The sequence below is a fragment of the Cornus florida genome, unplaced genomic scaffold (assembly GCF_030987335.1).
Source record: "Cornus florida cultivar Cherokee Brave unplaced genomic scaffold, ASM3098733v1 CherokeeBrave_3.0.0_Hap2_Chr06, whole genome shotgun sequence".
In the NCBI taxonomy this organism is placed as follows: Eukaryota; Viridiplantae; Streptophyta; class Magnoliopsida; order Cornales; family Cornaceae; genus Cornus; species Cornus florida.
In genome coordinates, this window is record NW_026775576.1 from 32,836,972 (window position 1) to 32,845,017 (window position 8,046).

Here is an 8,046-nt window from a genome sequence, read left to right on the forward strand (position 1 = left end):
ATCATTACAGCCTACTCTCCAAATGGTTCATTCTCATACTCAGTCGATAGCTAAACTTAAGAATCAAGTAGGACAAATAGCTACTTCCATGAACTAACTTCTTCAAAGAGATAAGGGAAAGCTTCCCGCTCAACCATTTGAGAATCCTAGAGGGATGCATGTGATTGACGAAGCCCCTCCTCTGAGTGAGCCTACTCATGAGCAAGTCTAAGCAATCACTACCCTTCAGAGTGGTTGAGTTGTGGACAACAAGGTTGATGGAAGAAATAATGACAAAGTTCTTCCTCCCAAAAATCTAAATCTCCTTTCTTCTAATCCAAAGTTCACTCCTGAAAATCCAAATTCTAGCACTGAAAATTCCAAGCTTGTCACCCTAAATGTAGAGACCTCTTATGAGCCTAAGGCTCCGTTTCCTCAACGTCTCCAAGAGTCGACACATTTTGGGAACAAAAATTGTAAAATTCAAGACATGTGGGAAGTCTTTAAGCAAGTAAAGATCAACTTGCCTCTCTTGGATGCTATCAAGCAAATCCCTCCTTATACAAAATTTCTCAAGGATTTGTGCACTCAAAAGCATACTTCCAAAAATCATTTGCCAAAGAAGGTAAGATTAACTAAAAATGTGAGTGCAATCATTCAACACAGTGCTCGTCCAAAGTATAAGGATCTGGGTGCCCCAGCTATCTCGTGTGTCATAGGCGACAACAAAATAGAGAAGGCCCTCCTTGACTTAGGAGCTAGTGTGAACTTGATTCTATATTCAGTTTACTCACAACTCGGGTTGGGAGATCTTAAGCCAACCTCCGTGGTCTTGTAGCTTCCCGACAGATCGGTCAAGTACCCGCGGGGCATTCTTAAAGATGTCACAATCAAAGTGGATAAATTCTACTTCCCGGTAGACTTTGTGGTTCTTGACACAGAACCGGTCCATGATCCAAAGAAGCATATTCCCGTGATCCTCGGTAGGCCATTTTTAGCTATGGCTAAAGCTTTAATTAATTGCCGAACCGGGGTAATGGATATTGCCTTTGGAAATATGTAAGTCAAACTCCACATTTTCCATGCAACTCAACATCCCTCCGAAGAGGATGATTGTTTCCTTATTGATGTGGTAGATGAAGTGGTGGAAGAAACCTTCCCTTCTTCCTAAGCAAAGATCCTTTGGAAACTTGTATGTCTCACTTTGACTTCTCGAACTTTGATATTGACTAAGCCATCCAAGAAGTGAATTCGTTGCTCGACATTGGTGCTATTATGGACTTTCCCCCTTGGAAGGTGCCAAGAGAACCACTTCCTCAACTTTTCACTACTCATCCGGTCCCTTCCTTTAAATCTCCACCAACACTTGAGTTAAAGCCACTCCCGGCCCATCTCAAGTATGTGTTTCTTGGTACAAGTCAAACTCTTCCCATCATCATTGCATCGGACCTTTTAAAGGACCAAGAAAATAGCCTTTTAGCGGTGCTACAAGAGCACAAAGAAGCTATTGGCTGGGCAGTGGCTGATTTGAAAGGAATCGACCCTTCTATTTGCATGCACCGCATTTATTTGGAGGACGACGCTAAACCTTCTAGAGAGGTGCAGCGCCGGTTGAATCCCAACATGAAGGAAATGGTCATGAAAAAAGTGATCAAGTTACTAGATACGGGAATCATTTACCCTATCTCTGATAGCAAGTGGGTGAGCCCCACTCAAGTTGTTCCTAATAAATTCGGCCTCACCGTTGTTGAAAATTCAGCTGGTGAGCTCGTGCCATAACGCACCACCACCAAGTGACATGTGTGCATTGACTACCAGAAGCTAAATTCTACTACTAGGAAGGATCATTTCCCACTCCTATTCATTGATCAAATCCTAGAGAGGCTAGCCGGCCAAAGCTACTATTGTTTCCTTAATGGTTATTCCGGCTATAACCAAGTGGAAATTGATCCGTAAGATCAAGAGAAGACCATATTTACATGTCCCTTTGGAACCTTTGCTTATAGGGGCATGTCTTTTGGGCTATGCAATGCACCGACAACCTTCCAAAGGTGCATGATGTCCATATTTTCTGATATCGTCGAAATTTTTTTGGAAGTGTTCATGGATGATTTTTCCGTCTTTGGATCTTCCTTTGACTTATGTCTCCAAAATCTATCCCTTGTGCTTCAAAGATGCAAAGAGACGAATTTGATTCTAAGTTGGGAAAAGAGCCATTTTATGGTCCAATAAGGCATTGTCTTGGGACATGTCATTTCTAAAAGGGGAATCAAGGTCGACAAGGACAAAGTCGAATTGATCTCTAATCTTCCTCCTCCAAATTTTGTCCGACAAATCCGTTCCTTTCTTAGTCATGCTGGCTTTTATCGCCGCTTCATCAAAGATTTTAGCAAAATCTCTCGATCCTTGTGTAATCTTCTTGCCAAGGATATTCCGTTCAATTTTGATGAAGCCTATTTGGAAGCTTTCAAGAAGCGCCGTACTCTTCTCTCATCTGCCCTAATCATGAAACCGCCCAATTGGTCTCTTCCATTTGAAATCATGTGTGATGCATTAGGAACAGTTTTAGGCCAGCGTGTGGACAAGCTTCCGCATGCTATCTATTATGCTGACAAGACTCTCTCTAATGCTCAGTTAAATTACACCACCACTGAAAAAGAATTGCTAGTTGTGGTGTATGCCTTGTATAAATTCCATTCTTACCTTCTAGGATCCAAGGTTATTGTCTTTTCAGACCATGCCGCTCTAAGGCATTTGCTAGCTAAAAAAGATACCAAACCTCGCCTAATTTGATGGATACTCTTACTCCAAGAGTTTAACATTGAAATCCGAGATAAAAAAGGGACAGACAATGTTGTCGCTGACCATCTCTCTCGTTTGCTCATCGAGAAATCTTCTGAATTTGCTGCAGTTCGCGATTCCTTTCCGGATGAGAAACTATTTTAGATTTCTCATTCAAATCTTCCATGGTTCACAGATATCGTCAACTACCTTGTGGTAGGAAAAATTCCCTCCAAATGGTCAAAACCAGAGAAAGACCGGTTCTTTTCCCAAGTCAAGCAATTCTTTTGGGAAGATCCGAAATTATTCAAGTATTACCCAGATCAAATCATCCAGAGATGCATTCCCAAAAATGAATTCACAAGTGTCTTAAATTTCTGCCATACCCTTGCTTGTGGGGGTCACTTCAGTGCCAAGAAGACCGCTGGCAAAGTCCTTCAAAGCGGATTCTATTAGCCTTCTTTATTTCGGGATACTTATAATTTCTGTAAATCTTGTGATCGTTGCCAAAAGCTCGGCTCCATGTCTAGAAGAGACATGATGCCCTTCACTCCTATCTTAATCATATAAATTTTTGATCTGTGGGGGATTGACTTCATGGGACCATTTCCATCTTCTTATGGCCATGAGTATATTCTTGTAGCAGTGGATTACGTGTCTAAATGGGTTTAGGCTCAAGCTATCAAAACCAATGATCATAAAGTTATGGTCAAGTTCATTCAATCGAACATTTTTAGTCATTTTGGCACGCCCTGAGCACTCATCAGTGACGGCGGATCGCATTTTCAAAATCGCTATCTTAAATCTGTCCTTTCTAAATACTCTGTCATTCATAAGGTTGCCATACCTTACCACCCTCAAACGAGTGGTCAAGTGGAAGTATCTAATTGGGAAATCAAGCATATTCTGGAAAAAATTGTTCGACCGGACTGCAAAGATTAGTCAATTAGACTAAATGATGCACTTTGGGCTTATCGGACAACGTATAAGATGCCCGTTAGCATATCGCCATATTGACTTGTCTTTGGCAAAGCTTGTCATCTCCTGGTCGAATTAGAGCACCGTGCTTATTGGGCCATCAAAAGGCTAAACTTTGATCTCAAACAAGCCGGCTCTATTCTCAAATTGCAGCTCAATGAGCTTGAGGAAATTCGCAATGATGTATGTGAAAGCGCCAAAATCTATAAGGCAAAAACTAAAGCATTTCATGACAAGCACAGTGTCAATAAGTCTTTTGCCCAGGACAAAAAGTTTGGCTTTTTAATCTAGATTGAGACTCTTTCTCGGTAAACTCCGTTCACGGTGGGATGGTCCATATGTCATCACTTTTGTCTTTCATCATAGTGCAATCAAACTCCAAGATCCTACTGATGGATCTCTCTTTAAGGTTAATGGCCAACGGCTTAAGCCTTATGTGGATGGCATAGTTTCGATCCGAAAAGTTGAGAAAGTCCTATTGACGGACCCGATTTTCGAAGACTAATGCGAAATCCTGGTTCGTCTAGCTATCGACGTTAAATTTAGTACTCTTGGGAAGAAAATTCTTCCAATTTCCAAGCTTCCCTCCTTCAAGTTGCCTTGGCCAAGAATTCTTTGAAAATTTGCTAAGTTTAACCCAAAATGTGAACTTTTACAGAATTGTTTTGAATTGCATTCCAAAAGTCACATGCGGTTTTCTTAGTCATTTTAAGGTCTCGGTACCATTTTCGGAATTTTACGAGGTAATTACTGCAATTTTCTCATCTAATCCAAAAAAAATTGTGGGAAATTTAGGCATCAACAATACCGCTTTGGTAATTAAGCACCAATTCTCATTTCAGGGGTTGTACATGGTATCTGGGATCTATAAAAGCCCGCATTTCAAACTTCGATCCTGTCCCGGCCCCTGTTAGGCAAAAATTCGTGCCAAAAATAAAGTTTATGCAAGTTTTTGCGGGAGCTGGGCCAACGGCTGCGGGCGCCTGCGGAAATAGGCAGTAGCAGCATAAGCCAGCGGGTGCCCACCCCCCTTTTCGTGTTTTTTTTTTTTTTAAATTGGGCTTCAGAGCCCATTTTGCCATATTACACTCTCCCTCTCTCTCAACCTACGACCCTAACCCCTTCAACCCTAAATCTCATCCTTCCTCTCCTCTTTTTCTCTCTTCCTTCTTCCTCTTCCCCCATCATCTCTATCCTCTCTCATCCAAATCTCCTCATTCTTCAATCCTTTTTGCACTAACAAAGGAGTTTTTGGTTCTTCAACTTGGGGTAAGTTTTCTTCTTCTTTTATTTCAATTTGTTGATTAATGGAGGATGGGATTGTATGTGTAGAGGATTGGTGAATGTTTAGGAGTTGTAGTTTGCCTATTACATGTCAAAAAAATTGGGGTTTTTACATTTCTAATACCCATTAGTCTCTCTTCCTAAATTTTGTGCATGCCAAGTGTTCGTAAAAATTCCTAAGCCAAATTTTTCACTCAAATGGCGCCCAAAGTTTCTTCCAAGCGTGCTTGCTCATCAGAGGGACCTTCCAATGCACCTCCCAAGCCAAATTGGGCGAATTGGCCCATCAAAACTGAAGCAAAATTTGACATCCAAGATGGCTTTGAAAACAATCCGGAAACGGCGTGGGTAGTCCGCGAATTGACAGAGCGTGGCCTCGCATCTCTTTTCAAGCCACGCGCTAGTGGTTACTTTCCACGTGTGGTCCGTCTGTTTTACTCAAACATGTTCCATTCATGTGAAAACCTAGACGTCATTAAGTCCACTATTGATGGCGTCACTTTTAAGTTCAAACTTTGGGACCTTGCTACGGCCTTAGTATGTCCGCAGGAATTGCCTGTGGATGAAGCAGGCCTACCTCTATACGTTGAGTCTCCCAATCTGGGCTTGGCCGATATGATTGTGAAACCAATTTACCGGCAATTGAATAATAAGCACAAAAAAATCATTCTTGCCGTGCCGAATTTGGTTCGTGGACTCTGTCATGGCTAAGAACGTCCTGCCCATGCCCAAACGTTCTTAGCGTAAAGGGGCTTTTCTGCAAACCCTTTATGCCGCTGAAATAGGATGTTGGTTTTCTGTCCCAAGGCTTGTCTGGGACCAATTTCTCAACGTCTATAATGACCTAATTGTGATGCAGACGAGCAATGCCACCACCTGGGTGCTTCCTTTGCCATGCTTGATCACCAGGTTGCTCAAGAACAAAGGGTTCAAGGCGCCTCGTAATGAGGAAAAACTGACAGACGCATTTCATTTTGACCTTGGGATGTGGAAGTCCAGTACTGTCCAGCTCAAGACGTCTCAGCAGGCACGCATTGGTGATATATTGGATTGGGGAGCTCCGGCTGTCCTTGTTGCTCCTGCACTGCCTATTGCTCCTGTTCCACCGCCTCCACATGCTATGCCTGAGGCCGCTTATGACTCGCTCAACACTCATCTTGATGCACCCCAGCTGCACGTCAAGGGCATCGAGGGCATCCTTACGGACTTCCGTAAGGAGACTCTGGAGAAGCTTCAGGCGACTTAGGATGGACAGCAGACACTGCAGGCCATTCTCCAGACTCTGATTGACCGCACCCCAGGCGGCACAGGGGGCTCATCCTCCACTCCAATGATGGAGTGATTTTATGTTTATAGTATATATTTTGCTTCCTAGTAGTACTTTTTGGACTTATTTTGGGCCGCGTTTGGCATTTACTTTCCCGTTCTTATTTTAAAACTTTTAACTGCAATACTTTTGCTACTTTACATGGATAGTTGGTTCTTAGATAAATAAATTGCAGTTCTTTCTATTCATCTTTGTTTGGATTTATTTGATGCTTGCTGTGTATAGATGTCTTTTAACAGGTTTTGGAAATTAAGTTTGGGGGCATGCTCTTGGAATTCATAAAGTGGCTTATTTTTGCACCGCCACTGAATTTCCTCCTCCACTTGGTATTATTGCTCTTTGTACCCTTTTTTTTTCATTTCCCTTTTTATTCTTTGTCTTCTCCCATTGAGGACTATGTGCCATTCAAGTTTGGGGGTGCATTTTTGGTATTACATTTTTGCTGCATGTTTGACTTGATTCATAAGTTAATAAAAATCATTTTTGGGAAGCAATGATCTTGTAATCTTGGAATTTGTTGGAGATTGAAGCATGTGTTTAATACTTTGTGTATAAAGGCAAATAATAGTTTTGAAAATAAAGAAAAATCTATAATGATCATGTTAATTCAAATTGGTTTGTATAAATACTTCAATTAGATTTTCGTCGGATTTCATACTCTTCTATGCTCCACACTGCACAGATGCACGCCGGAAACCCAATTGTGAGGAATGCAACCTGATTGACATTGACCTTGACTCAGTTGATTTGAATTATAACCCTAATGAATGGATATCTTTGGCATTGATCTAAAAAAAAAAAAATAAGGATAATGACTAGTTTAAGTTCGTAGCCTTGCTAACTCAAGTTATTAAGCCTTTGGAATGTCTTTACACTTAGCACCCTTGGTGTTCGTCAAGCACCGAAGTTTAAAGATATGCAAAAGATAGTGAATGTGCAATGTAGCCAAGTTTTACATTTATAAATGCCACTACTACCATTAACTAAAAATATAGCAAGGGTGAGTAGGGATCGTCCCAAGAGATTGAAGGGCTACTGGTAATGGAAACAATGCTTAGGGTTAGTAGGTTGAGTGATCAAAGGTAGGTTGTTTGGTTGATTAAACTACAATTAAGATTAAGCAAGATCAATATAAAATAAGTAATTGAAGGATAGAGAAAACCAGAGAGAGAGATCTTGGGATTTAGAGATCACCACTAAGCATCACCTTTCTCTATACTCAATTCATAATTAATAAGGGGAAGGCATATGTTGCAACAATAGTGAATGTGTGTGGTTGTTTCAACAAATATGGATGACCAATTAAGTGTATATTGTCTAAACAACACAATGAATAGCACAATATATCAAGCTAAGCCATTAATCCTTCCTTTAAGTTCACAATCTAAACACATCACAAAATTAGAGAAATAAACTACTTGCATTCATAAGTATGGAACATCAAACAACAAGCATGAACTGTCCTCCCATTTAACAACTAAGGTAGCTACACTACATCTAAGCTAATGACATAGAAATTAAACTAATTAGATTAAGGGAGAGGCACAATCCATCAAGAAATGAGTATGAACCATCAAATAAACCACAAGAGCATTCTATTAAACACTATGTCTTAACAATCTCTAGATCTATAGCATCAACACACATAGACATGCATCAACAACACAATAGATAGAGATAAACACATGAACATCTAT